Source organism: Odontomachus brunneus, unplaced genomic scaffold (assembly GCF_010583005.1).
Source record: "Odontomachus brunneus isolate Ranch 3 - 2012 unplaced genomic scaffold, Obru_v1 Obru_scaffold_025, whole genome shotgun sequence".
Classification (NCBI taxonomy): Eukaryota; Metazoa; Arthropoda; class Insecta; order Hymenoptera; family Formicidae; genus Odontomachus; species Odontomachus brunneus.
In genome coordinates, this window is record NW_022639475.1 from 1,513,442 (window position 1) to 1,528,304 (window position 14,863).

Genomic DNA, 14,863 nt, shown 5'->3' on the forward strand with positions numbered 1-14,863 from the left:
TGAAGCTTGTGCTGACTTGTGCTAGCCTAGAGCAACTCAGATATATAATTATATATTGTATGGTTGACTTATACGAATATAAATATTACTTTTCTTCTTTTCTGCCTAAAATCGTTTTTTTCGTTTTATTCCTTTTATGATTATATTTCGAAGATAATACTTTAGCACAATGTTAGCACAACTTAGCACAACCTAGCACAATAAAAAAAATTTCGAAAATCAAAAAGTGGGGGGATACCAAAAAAACGGTTTTTTCCATTTTTCTCGCTCATTTTTCGTATTAAAAATTTATAACTCGAGCACAATGTAGCACAAACCTAGCAGAAATCAGCACAACTGTCAAAATTAATAAATTCGAAAAGTGGGGGGCTAACTTCATACAGGCTGGTAATCGATCGCTTTCTTCCAAGTACCGGCCATCGCGAGCCCGGAACAATCGCGCCGGAAATTTGCGCGTCGTCGACGTGAAATCCTATTAGGGAGGAGCAGCGCGAGTGAGTCGCCGTCGTCAACAATGTCGAGGAGAGTACACTGGTCTAGTCTGTGAATTAACGGGCGGAGTTGAAGGGTCGAAAGAGGAAGGCAAAACGAAGACAGAGTGACGAGAGAAAGAACGTAAAGTAGGACGTACGTCGGCGAGCCGCACGCGCGCGCGTGTGTGTGTTCGTGGAAAAACGATCTGATGTGGTCGAGAGTGATGTATGTACACTACACTGCAGAAGAGATCCACTGAAATAACTCGAATCGAGTTAAACGAACTCAATTTCAGGGTTGTATACATGTGAGCTATCTGTCCTAATTTTTCCAGCAAAATTTCGATGTTCATTTAGTCTCGTATGTTTGCGTAAGAGCAAACTCCAAACTTAGCGCACTTAAGTAAATCAGGCGTAAAACTGATTAAACGTACATTGTTGACTTACATAATTCCTCTTACATAATTTCCCATCAGAGACAGAATTATTTACACAGTTGGATCAAACTTTTTGTAGTTGAAAGAACATCTATATCATCAAACTCTATACTCCGGTTTCACTGTTCGTATCGTCGGCTAAATCTTTCCGTTCAAATTCCAATACCGGATTGCCGGCCTCGCCTGATTTTTATTCAATCCAAATGAATCCGGGTTATACAACAGAACTTGCATAACTCTGAAACCTAGTTTCCTTTACTCGATTTTTCTTTTCAGTGTTAAGCTTCAAGAAGGTCATAACATTTGTCAGACCAAAACTTATGGGATTTTCTAACCGTTCCGTCTAGATGGAAGCGATACGATATGATATAATAAATAAAACTGCGATTAACCAAATAATCACAATGTATATATACATCCGGACGTGACATATATGATTAGATACACTAATCAGTTCTCTCTGCCAGATTAAGATTTAACATACGAATATGATCTTTTGTGATTATCATCATGAGTCTCCCGCTCTCGATATTCAGCCGCCTGTCATCAACAAAAATAAACGAGTGCTCCAACTTGTGCTAGGCATTGTGAGAGGACGGACAATCAAGGCTGATAATCGCTTGTTAAAATTGTCACCGATCAATATTACAGCATGGAGAAAAATAATTTGCTGGCCCAGCAAATTTTCTGCTGGTCTAGCAAAATCTTTTCGTTATTATATAAACAGCAAAAAGATTTGCTAAGAGTACTAATCACTATTTGCTGGATATAATTTGCTGAATCTACAAATTATTTTGCTATAAGGACCATGATGGATTTATATAAGCAGTAGTAGTTTTACTCCGATAGCAAATAAATTTGCTAAGGATACGTTATTTTGTATCAATAGCAAATTAACGTGATTCTTAGGACAAATATACTCAACAAATTTTTTCTATCCTGGCAACGAAATTACTTCTGCTCTGATAACGAATAATTTGTACAATTAGTTACGTCAATTAAATTTTTTTTTATGTCACTACGAATTTGCAGTAGCAACGACGATTTTACTAAAAGAGCAAAATTATTTTTCTCCGTGAGTGGACATTGTAAAATATCTTTTGAAATGTCAAAAATTCTGTAACAAAAGTTATCCTCCTCAGAAAAGTAAGAAAGATGAGACTGATAAGAGTAAGAGAAATCCACTTTGTTTGAAATTGCTGCGCATTTCAGTGAATGATGTGACGTTATCTTTGATAATATCATGTATAAGATTGATAATTTACATAAAGAAAAAGAAAGATCAATCTGGCAAGAGAAAAGTCAACATTCTCGTAGATGATGATTTCTGATGAAACAGCGGAAATGTCTCGAATATCACAAAGATATATCGAAGCGTTCCTAGTTATTTAAAGCACGTACAATTTCCGACCACGTATATCTCGATGTAAACTGTAAACACGTCGCTTCTCGTCCGCCGATCGTCTCGTGTTAGTGTCCCGGAATTAAGTCGGCGCACGTTCTATTAAGCATCATCGGCTGACTCCCGCGACTCGCCCGAACGAGTTTTCTATCACGAACGACATCGTCACCGGGAAAGACGGGATTCTCAACACGACGCAGTCAGTCATTGTCGCATGTCGATGTCGTGACGCACGATCAGAACGATGACAGTTCGTCTTGCCTCGATCACAATAAAGTCGCAGAGGATTAGCCGACAATTTTCCGAAAAATGGAGAGGCTAATGTTGGTACTAAGGAAAATCTCACACGATATAATTTAAAGGCCTGTTCTTTGTAACTGCACTGCTGAATTGGTGCAATAAATTGAAGTACAATTGAGACAAGTATATGTTTTCTCAACCTTTTGTATTAGTTCAGCAGTGCAGTTACAAAGAACAGATCATTAAATTTTATCGTGTAGAGATTTTCCTTGGAACAACCTTGGTACAACATTATCCCCTCTACTTTTCGGGGAATTGTCGCCTAACTGTCGCGGAGATAAGGTTCCTGTGCTGGGATTCTGTAACTCGTTATTGAAGTTAACAACAGTTTCGTTATCGTTGCGCAACTTTTCTACGGTATGCAAAAGTTCCGCAACGATAACGAAATTGCCGTTAACTCCAATAACGAGTTACAGAACCCCAGCACTGATTAGTCAGCCGAGAACTCTGCGTTGATGGTGGCGATATGATTGTAAATGGCAAAATGATGAACTATTAGGCGAGAAAATAGGTTTGTTCGTTTCCAAAGAACTTCTACACTAGTACAGACTATCGCAGTAAGAGAGAGATAGAGAGAAAATTAAAGTGAAGAATTAGATTAAAGAAAGTATATACTTGTCTCTCTCTAACTTATTACACTAGTGCAAAAGTTCATCGAAAACCACAGACTTAGTATACATAGACTGCGTATTGGGCTGAGCGAGTTATGAAATAGAAAAAGATAAAACACTTTCGATCACCATTTTATCTTTTTTTCTAAACGACGCGTTTAGAGAAAGACAGAATGGTGATCGAAAGTATGCTGTCTTTTTATTTTGTGACGCGTTCAAACTATAGGAAATATTGAGAACACGCAGTCTATATACACTAAGTCTATGTCGAAAACGAACAGATGTAATGATGATTTGTATTGTTTCCTACAAACCACAGCATTATTACTGAGTGTAGTGCGTGCATATCACATGTGATATAATTGTGAAAGTGTGAAAATGCTCCGAATACTGTGCTAATTGTGATATTTGATGCGTTTAAATAGTTATTTGATCATATTCGGCACCGAATCACACAGCCGATTTTCTGTCAAAGCGAGGCATCACATTTATTTTGCAATTATCTAGTAAGTTATTTCGATGAAAGAGGAATATCCAGAGCATTTCGCAGATATGTAGAACAGATTGCAAGTGTCATTTTAATGATATATCTTTTTATTTAGCCGTGGCTCGCAATTTTGAGCATGTTTTTCCTTTTTTCTGACGTCATCGATTCAATATAACCGCGATGATTGATCAGGAGCCTTAATCCTCCGCGCGATGCCTCTGTCACGCATTGTCTGGCGCGATAAAGTTCTCGAATTGACATTTCAGCCCTACCTTGGACGGGAACATCTTCCAACGTCTGTATATTCTGAAGGATCAGTGTATGTGTAATACACATTGAAATTGAAATCTTACTTAGCCTACACTAAACGGCAAGAAAACGTACAAAATGTCATCCGCAGATTCTAAAGAGGATCTCTCTTGACAAAGCTAGTATATTAAGTAAAATCAAGAGAGATTTCAAAGTATCAAAATGGGTGTTAATTGGAGTATCAAGATCGAAGTAATATCAAAACTTCGAGATCGAGGAATTATCGAAGTAGAAATTAAAAAATCAAAATCTGGACTCGGATTGTCACGGAAGAAGCGATGCATCTCCAGCATCATGTTTGGCACATGGAAATCCGCGATCGTCAAAACTCCAACGCGTTCCCGGGTAGACAAACAAAGCTTGGGGAGGACAGCAGAATATGCGACGCATGCCAGGTGCACGGTATGTCGTGTACCGAAATAGACGCGTGTTTACGTTTCTCGTAGTTGCAGTTCTCGGTCGTTGTATAGAGAATGAGAGGAGAGGCCTCCCGGAGAATCGAGAGAGCGGCTTCTTCGGCTCTTCGTCGCGCGTCAAATGGACAACAGATCGGGCAACGGCCGATCAGACGCTAGACACAGTGGCTAAATGCCGGACACAACGCGGAAAGCGTTCGGCCCGAGGCAGCCGATAGACCGGTTCGCTTAGCCGTTAACCGTCAAGGGCGTGTTCGAGAGTCCGCCCGAGAGAGAGAGAGAGAGAGAGAGAGAGAGAGAGAGAGAGAGAGAGGTAAAAAGAAAACGCGCGGATATATATGTTATGCGAACGTGTATACAAAACTACATAACATAGAAGCTTAACACAGCACACAATGTATCCCCTAGCCCTAAAACGGCGTACAACTTGATGTGCAAGGCTATTTGTTACGCCCAGTCTGTGTGTGCAGATGCATGCTATGCATATGTGCACACAATCAACATGACATAGTGACGTTAACCAAGATTATGTCGTAAATTTGTAGATTATATCTACACGCGGATCGTTCACGTGTTGTTTACATGCTGTATACAGTCTTTTCTTTATGTGTAGACAATGTAAACCATGTAGAATATTGAAAATTATACTAAACGTATTAAAAAAAAAAAAAAAAAAAGAGTAATTCAATCGTGAGATAGAATCGCAGTGTCTGTGTTGGGTATTAATGTTATAAATGTAATGTTTAACAAACATTAAGTGACAAAGTGGTAAAATTAACTCTGATGTGAGAAATGTCACTGAGACCATTTGTAGACTCTAACCTATCTAGGAAACAATACTACAAGTGTACAGTATGATCCTAAGGAGGTTAATTGAAAATATAAATACTTCTGAATTAATTTTTAGCAAGACATTCTTTGAACTACATCTACAAATTACTCATAGTACATCAATGGCATCTTACATATAGTTTACATTGTTTACACATATAGTATCGTAAAATACGCGTAAACGCCTAATCCTGGCGTCGACACACGAAGTTATACCTCTCTAAAGCACACAGTGGTCCTCATTCCGTGAATTCTCTTTTACCGATAAAAGCGTCTCTTTCTCTCCAAATGTGCTTGTAAGCCAATCAGAGTGCTTATGAGTCACATTTAAAGGCACTGTTATCGATAAGAAAGTTCAAAATAAGGGCGTATGTATTATGAGAAGCTCTGGAACCATAGGTCTTTTTTAGCTGACTGCCTAAACTGATGCGTACAATACGATAGAGTGAAATATATTTGTCTCACTCTAACTTATTGTACTAGTATGCACCAATTTAGACAATTTAGATAAAAAAACAAACTTCGTGTAACTTCGCGAACTAGGTTATATTATACCCGATTTGCGTGCAGATATGCGTTATTCATTTGTATACATAGCCGACGTAACATGGTATAGCCTTGGTATACCAAATCGTGTACCTCTCCGACGCACACAATGTATTTCTCACAGGAAGCCCCGAGATGGTGTAACATTCGTGTGTAGGAATATTACGCCCGACCTGTACATGTGTATGTGCGTGCGAGCACGCGAAGACGCTTCTTCCAGCCCTTTCCACGTCAAGATTATTAGCTACGAGAGATCGGTCCGCCGGATGGCCCTCTGTGTTTCTCTCTCTCTCTGTTTGGGGGCGACGTCGACCCGAGCACGCTCGATAGAGGCTGACCTTCTCGCGCGGCGGCGCGCCGCGACCTTTGTCCTTCTCCTCTGCTTCTTCCTCGTCGTCGTCCTCGTCTTCTTCACACCACCACGTTCTCCGCACTGACGCAGCGACGGCGATGGTACGACGCGGCGTGATCCCGCTCGATAACGCTCATATTTTTTAACGGGCGACGCGGGTGACACGTCAACCGACGACTACGACGACGATGACATCGAGAAACCGCGCACCAACGTTGTACGACGACGCGGCGCGTTGCGAAACTGCTCGAAAAATCGCCGAGCGCTGCTGAGGCCGGTGAGTTCGGCCGCGCTCGACGATATTCGGTAAAATTCGCGTCGTTCATTTCGTTCCTCCGCGAGGTGGCTCTGCGAGGTCGCGCGGATGAAACGTCGCAGTCGCGGAGAGGCGGACTTAAGATCACTCCGCATTGGCCTGGTTTACATCGTATACTGGTCTATCAACAAAGGGATATCTGTCAAACCGTGGTTCTTAAAAAAACAATTTAAATACTGCTTACAACTCCAAATCACTTTAACAGCACGTCTGGACACATACAAACAGGCAAACATCTATTTAAGGTAAATATCATTCAACAGCGGTCCTGTGAATGTGGCGCTGAGTGTCAAGACTTAGAACACGTCCTATTTAGATGTCCATTACATAGGGAAAATTCAGATCGCCTAATTTACAAGCTATATAGTTTGGATATACATAACTTTTCAGATCTGGAGGTAGCCTCCCAATGAACAGAAGCTCTAAAATCGACGTATTAGCCATCTTTAAGATATCATTAAGAGGTCATAAAGAAATGTCTTGTAGATATTTTTTTATGACCTCTTAATGATATCTTAAAGATGGCTAATGCGTCGATTTCAGAGCTTCTGTTCACTGGGCTCCCTCTCAAATAATATCACATATACTAAACATCCTAGAATTCCTTAATAACTCTAAAATAAACCTATAAGATCCTTCACATATTTTTCCAACATAAACTCCAAACAAATACATAGTGAAAAGGTCATTGAGTTAGGCCTGCAGCCGAAGAGAGAGAAAGAGAGAGAGTTTACATCGTGCACTTGATACGCGTGTCAGGTACTATATTTGTATCAAATTCGTACTAAACATTAATACACACACGATATAAACATTGACGGATCAATTTTGTACGAGCATACAAAGTAGGAATATCGTACTAAACTAATACGCATATCAAATGATAAAAATGACGATGTAAACGTATGAAATGAATGTTGGAGGGAACCTAAGCGGTGTTATCGGTAACCGTTGGTTTCTCTCAAATGATATTAAAATGTCTTGTAAAAGGGGTTATAAGATAGAAAGAAGAAAAAACGAGAACATTTTTAGAATTATGTATTCTGACTGTCGAACAAAGCTATCTCAAGCAAATTGCAATTCCAAATACTACCACTAGGAGGCAATCGACATGAGGTTTGTTTTTCGTTCCTGCACTGCTGAACTGGTGCAATAAGTTAGAGCGAGAAAAAATATACTTGTCTCACTTTAACTTATTGCACCAGTTCAGCAGTGTAGTAACAGAAAACAGATCCATAAATTAAATTGATATTATATTTTCCCCTTGTTCACAACCTTGCTTTAATCTTTAAGCCGTAAGAAATTGACCAACCACAGTCAATTATTTAAAAAATAATCAACTGTGGTTGGTCAATATCTTACGGCTTAAAAATTAAAGCAAGGTTGTGGACAAGGGATTTCTTTTAGTACGTTCAATGTAAACGCACTCATATTAAAGCATTAGTATGTAGGAATATCATGGATCTATAATATATGGACTGAACATAGATAAGGAAACCGTGTCCGTAGCAGAAATGTGTGAGATAGAAAATAGGCTTGTTCTTTTTCGCTGCACTAGTGCAATAAGTTAAAATGAAAAAACATATATGTATCTCGCTTTAACTTATTGCAGTTCAACAGTGCAGCGAAAAAAAACAGGCCTAGTGAGTGCAACTTTCTCCTCTGTATATGCGCACAACGTATGCGCCGGAGCAAAACAGGAGAAAAGTGGGGGAATCTAAGTACGGCCGCAGATAACCTTTCAGAACTCTTCTTGAAAGTAAAAATGTGTACCTGTGTTATATGTAAATATACAAAAAGAAATCCGACGGAAAATATATCCATTCATTCGTAAGTAGTAAACAATATTTGTAATTACTGATTTTATTGGAAGTAGTAAAAGACTTAGCACGTTCTAATTTTGTCACATGTTATTCTCCGTTCATAAAAATGTAATTTCTCTTGAAAATTACTCTCTGAAATTAAACTAAACAGTATTACTAAAAAAAATGGTAAAAGACTATCATTTCACAGGTGTGTTTTAATATAACAGCAGTTGCAATCAGGGTAAAACTTTATATTCACACACACACTCATACACACGTATTCATTTTATACATTTTCCAATGCACTATACCAAGATAAACAATAGAAGATAAACAAATCGAAGACATGGGATTGTTCTTTTATCTTGAAGATGCATAGAAATGAAAAAGATATGAGATCTCGTATCTCTCTCACTTCTATGCATTTTCGAGGTAAAAGAGCAATTCGATGTTTTTGACTTACAATGCCGAATGCAGCTATTGTACTCCGTGATATAGGCCGCCGCCATATTTGGTGATCACTTCCGACTTTCATTCCTCTCACCCCTGTGACTTCACTCCCCGCGAAATACGCTCCGTGCAGATATTCCTATGTCCATAGGTACGTATCAAATTTAATATACAAATCATGGTTTCTCAAAAAAACCCTGGTTCCTTTGAAAACAAAATAGACTAAATTCGAGACCTCACATCACTCTCGCAGCAAGACTAAGAACAAACCACCTCTTAACAGGTCAACATTTGTTTAAAATCAACATTGTAAACCAGACAAGCTATGATTGTGGAGCAAGTAACCAAGACCTGGAGCACCTTAAAGCATATATATGTGGAGGAGGAATTGCGTATGCCTCCTGTAGACCAAAGTGTGTCCAAAATATATGCGAGAAAGAAAGGTACATTCCTATTCATCCTTTATACGTATGCGCCAACATACGTCAGTTGTTGCTGGGCTACAAAATTATTGGTTTCAATATTTTTTACTTGAATTCTATCAACTTTATCGAAAAATAGCAAAAGATAAAAATTGTTTATTTTCTTCTCATAGAGCTCGGAGAATTTTTTCAGAATTTTGTATTAACTTTTTGCATTAACTTTATATTAATTTTGTATTAACTTTTAGTACTGCATTTTCTTGCGTTTTCTTGAAATACTAGAAAATTACTACAAAATTCTGAAAAAATTCTCAGAGCTCTATAAGAAGAAAATAAATTTTCCTGTCAACTTTATAACCTAACCTAACCTGTCAACTTCAACGCATGCGCACAAAGGACGAATAGGAACGTATAGCTTTCTCTCTCGCACACATTTTGGACACACTTTCGTGCCAGCATTCCCCATCCATATATATATGCTCTAAATGGAGCACTTACTGTTTAGAATTTAGATGCCCCAAACACAGAAAAGGGTCGGATCGACTCACCTTGGATTTATATAACATGAATATTCAAAACATTCAAGATCTGGAGAAAGCGATCTTCTCTGACAATATTTCCTTCAAACACATCCTCAATTTCCTAAACATCTCAAATATAAACCTACAAACTCACATAAAAGTACAATCTTTAGAAGTTGTAAAGGCCACCAAGTAAACGGGCCTGAAATCGAAGAAAGAGAAAGAGAAATTTAATACGCGTACTAACGTTTTGACAATGTAAATCATGGGCCCTATTCTCTAAATTTTTGCGTATTCGTAAGTTTTACTGCGTAGGTTTAATCATACCATAAAATAACTGCGCAATGAAAATTACGTGTACGCAAAAATTTTAAGAATATGGGTCCAGACCATTGAACTCGGCGCTGAAGATACTTCGCCGCGAGAAGTGTCTCTCCCTGTTGAGCGGACTTCCCTCATTGGACGTTGAGCACGTTCCGAAACTCATCGAGAGAAGAAGGGAGGACATCGAGATCGTCGAAGCGAAGCAAGCGTGCAAGTGCTATATAAGCTCGCTACGAGCGGTTGTCACTCCACACCAGGGTATGGACACACTCATGTGAAAAGTCAAGCCGTATTTCTGCGCCATCTAGGCGAATAGACAAATTTTTTGGAACTATAATAGAACTCACTGGTAACCGCGCGGTAACCACCGGTAACATGATTCTGTTATCGCCAGCTTTTCAACGTGTTCCAACGCAATTCCAACGAGACTAAACGGGATCGGTCTTTTTTGCAATATTATTGACAACCGAGATTGTCTATATACGAGACGTGTATATTTTGAAGCATCGTGGAGACGGCGAGTGAATTCGGTAGACTTCGATCCACGTGAGACACGGTGAAGCTTTGTGGTTGGAGTTGATCTCTCAAAAACAGGTTAGATTATACTAACTACATTTATCATTTCCTTGAATGTAAAACATTTGCATAAAATTATTAGTCTTTCACTAAAACAATTTATTTGTAGAAAAATGACAGCTAAAATTGGTTGGAAATGCATAATCCCAGGTTGTACATCTCCTGTTAAAGCTCCCGGGCATTATTTTCCGAAAAATATAAAATTAATGAAAAAATGGCTAGAAGCAGTATCGGTGCCACGTATATTAAATCTACCTGAAGAAGAAGTTAGAAAATGTAGAATTTGCCACTTACACTTCAGTGAAAATTCATACATTTTTAGTCTAAATCGTAGACGATTGAAGCATGATGCTGTTCCGAATCAGAATTTGTCGAGTACAACAGTTGAAACTGATATTTCTCAGCCTAGTACGAGTCTAATTAAAGAAGAAAGTGCATATGAAATTAATATACAATGTAATGAAATAGATGAGAATAATGGAACAATGGAAATTGATATCTCTCAGCCTAGTACAAGTGAAATTCAACGAGAAAATACTTTATTAGAAAGCAATATCAATATTGAAAAACAATCAAAACAAGAAACACACCCGCTTAATGTTGACATTCTGGAAACACCAAAACGTGTTCGTCCTACAAATCTTTTTCGCAGAAATATACTTGGAAGTGTAACTAGAAAGGACCATTTGACTCCAATAGCAAAAAGAATATATGTTAAGAGCAATATAATTACAAAACAAAATAATGCCTTGCGTAATAATCTTATTAAGTATAAACAACGATTAAAATATGCTACCAAATTTAGTAATCTCAGTTTTTGGAAACAGTATTCAGAATTAAGCGAAACACAAAAATTGTTTATAAATATGCAAATAAAAAATAAGAAAAAGAAGCGTAAGGTAAATTTTTCTATATTTTGTAAAGAGATTAAATTAGCATTGAAGAGTATATGTAGTGATGAACATGCTTCTATATTTTTAGAAAACATAGGTATTGATTAATAATAGGTATTGATAAATAATAGATTTAACTAAGAGGTTTAATTAATTTAGATTTAATTCCTATTCCCAATATTTTATCTATTGTGTGCAGACTCTTAGGCTCGATCATGTACTTTAAATTTAAAAAAATTAAATTATGGAAAGTGTAATTAATATATTGCAAAACTAATAATGACAATTTTTTCCAAATATACTTATCCGCAAAATGAAGACTATTATATTGCTTTGTTTTTTATGACTTAATATATATTTTTTATGCCTTTCTTTTTTGGTCTCATTTATAGGGTATAAAATTTAGCTTACGTGAGAAGATAATGGCATTGTCACTATATAAAGAATCTCATGCTGGATATAAACTTCTGCAACATTTATTTACGCTACCTAGTAGCAGAACTTTAAGACGTTTATTGCAGAAGGTCCCATTACACGCAGGCAAAAATGAACTGATTTTTTCCCATCTCTCTCATCAAATATCATTATTGAAAGATCTTGATAAATTATGTATCCTAATGTGGGATGAAATGTCGTTACAACCTCATCTACAATATGATACAGTTAATGATATAATTATTGGTTTTGAAGATTGGGGACATAAAAGGACATCAGGTTTAGCTAATCATGCACTTGTATTTATGCTGAGAGGTATAAAAACTGGTTGGAAAATACCAATATCATTTAATTTTTGTAAAAGTGCAACTAAAACTGCACAATTAATACGATGTATCAAAGAAAACATTAAGGAAGCTACTAAGACTGGGTGTATCATTGTCGGCACATTATGCGACCAAGGGTCGTCTAATGTAGCTGCACTTAAACAATTATTAAATGATTCAAGAAGCGATTGTTTAAGAACTGGTAAACGCTTTGGTAAGTAAAAATTCGTACATAATATATTGTAATATATAACATGCATAACAATGTTGGTATAAAATTGTATTTGCAGATGAAACAATTACTTTATATGGCCAGAAGATGATTGTTTTATATGATCCTCCACATTTATTAAAAGGAATACGAAATAATTTTCTTGAGAAAGACATTGAAATCAACATGTATGAAAATAATTCACCTAAAAAAGGAATTGCTTCATGGAATGTGATAGAAACCGCTTATGCACTAGATTTTCATATTACTACTCTCAATCGACAATTAAAAAAATTAACAGATCAACATATTAAAAAAGATAAAATTAAGAAAATGAGGGTGAAATTGGCAGCGCAAGTTTTTAGTGCAACTTTGTCGGCGTTTATCGAATATAACAGTAAAATAAACGGTAATTAAATTATTTATAATACATATATACATTAAATTATATAATTTTTAATTATAAGAAATTTATTAAAAGGACGTTAATAAAATGTCTATATTTCTGTCTATATTTTGAAGGTTGTATTAACACGAACATTGGGTCTTTAAAAATTTCTAAAGAAGAAGGATATGCAACAGCGAAAGTTTTGGATTTTTTTAACAAATTATTTGATTCTGTTAACGGAACAGCAAAGTCAAATAATACTGCACCATTGCGAGTTGCTGTCACAAAAAATAGTGTGCACCATTCTTTCTGGTATGAAGCAATTCGACAATTAAAAAACATCACATTTATTGATAAAAAAACAAAAAAGTCCGTATCTACTCCATCTTTGAATAATTGGAAATTAACTATTAAAGGGTTTCAAAAATTATGGGCAACTGTAAGTAAAGCAGGGATGCAATGTTTGAAAACCCGTAATATTAATCAGGATCCATTGGAAAATTTTTTTGGATTGCTTAGGAGTCATAACCGTCGAAATATAAATCCTACATGTTATAATTTTCAGTCTTCTTTCAAAACATTATTAATAAATAATTTAACAGGTAAACACAGTATAGGTAATAACTGTGAAAAAGATACTAATAGAGAAGTTTTATTTTCATTACAACATTTTTTAGAAAATAGTATTAATACAGTAAACACTTCAAATACAGATGTTATTGAAGAAATAGAAGAAACAGCAAAAGTTAACAATATATCAAATTCATTAAATAATGATTCAATTAGCAACGGATTAGACTATAAACATACTATTGACAAGTTATTTAATATACATTCTTTTTCTAATTGTCATTTATGCAAAGAAAATATTTCATTAGAGAAAATAGAATCTATCATGTGTAAAGCTTATATTTTATACAAAAATAAAATGCCTTCTATATGTTTTCGCACTGGAGTGCGTAAAAATTTTAGTACTATTATTAAAAATGAAATAGATTTTTCATTTTTTAAATGTAAAGAACATAATGATTTTGAAGAAGCTGTTGTACAAGAAATTTTAGAAAACTTTTCAATTGCACAATGGTGTTCTAATATTAATAGAAAAATAGCTGGTAAAGATACAAGCAAACCATTAAATATTATAGAAAAACAAGCGATACATTTTTATAGTACAAAATGGAAAAAGAAATGTACATGAATATTCTTTTTACATAATATGAATACTAATAATTTAAGTATTATAGGCCTTCTACAATAAGCCATAAGTCATAAATCAGAAGTCAGAAGCTAGAAATGGATCAATCACAGTCGTCAATTTCTAGTTTCTCACTTCTGATTTATGACTTATGAGCTATTGTAGAAGGCCTATTCTAAATAGTTACTAATTTAATTCAATATAATTTTATTCATTTAATACAGGATGACAATTAGGATTTAATTGAAAGTAAATGGTTAGGATACATAATTTAAAAAAAAGATGTAAAAATTTGCTTTGCGCATACTTATACTGATAACAATAAATTTTTACAAGTTTCTGATACAAAATAATCTTCATATTGTTCAACCTACTTGTTACGAATAAGTAATAACAATTTACTTTCAACTAAACTCCAATTGTCTCCCTGTATAATTTAATATTTTTAATATAATAAAATTTTATGTTAAAATATGCGAAATGTGTGGCGAAAAGTAAACAATGTTTAATGTATTTTATTAAAAATAAAAGTTATTTTTGTATTTTAAAATGTAAAATAAATAAGTGAAATATCACATTTGCAACTTTATTTATTCACGAGTATTTCAAACCAAATGAAAGGAAAGAATAGTATATTCCTTTTTTTATACAATTATACAATTATACTGAAAGTGAGCCAATTGATAGAGATTTCAGTAATTTCAGCGATTTATTTCCATCAGGGATGATACCGACTGATAGGAATCTTGATTAGCAGTTCCAAAAAATTTGTCTATTCGCCCAGATGGCGTAGAAATACGGCTTAACTTTTCTCAAGAGAGAGTGTCCATACCCTGG

The 14,863-nt window shown here is 35.7% G+C and overlaps 1 protein-coding gene across 3 annotated transcripts in view; it reads right to left on the reverse strand.

Moving 5' to 3' along the window:
• Positions 1–6,424, reverse strand: part of LOC116842392 (multivesicular body subunit 12B) — a 12,297-nt gene extending 5,873 nt beyond the window's left edge. The window contains exon 1 of one of the 3 annotated variants that reach the window (XM_032811559.1): positions 6,151–6,424. The gene's annotated coding sequence lies outside the window, so the exon portion shown is untranslated. The other 2 variants (XM_032811561.1, XM_032811560.1) reach the window with 2 other exon arrangements.
• Between the last annotated feature and the right edge of the window lie 8,439 nt (positions 6,425–14,863).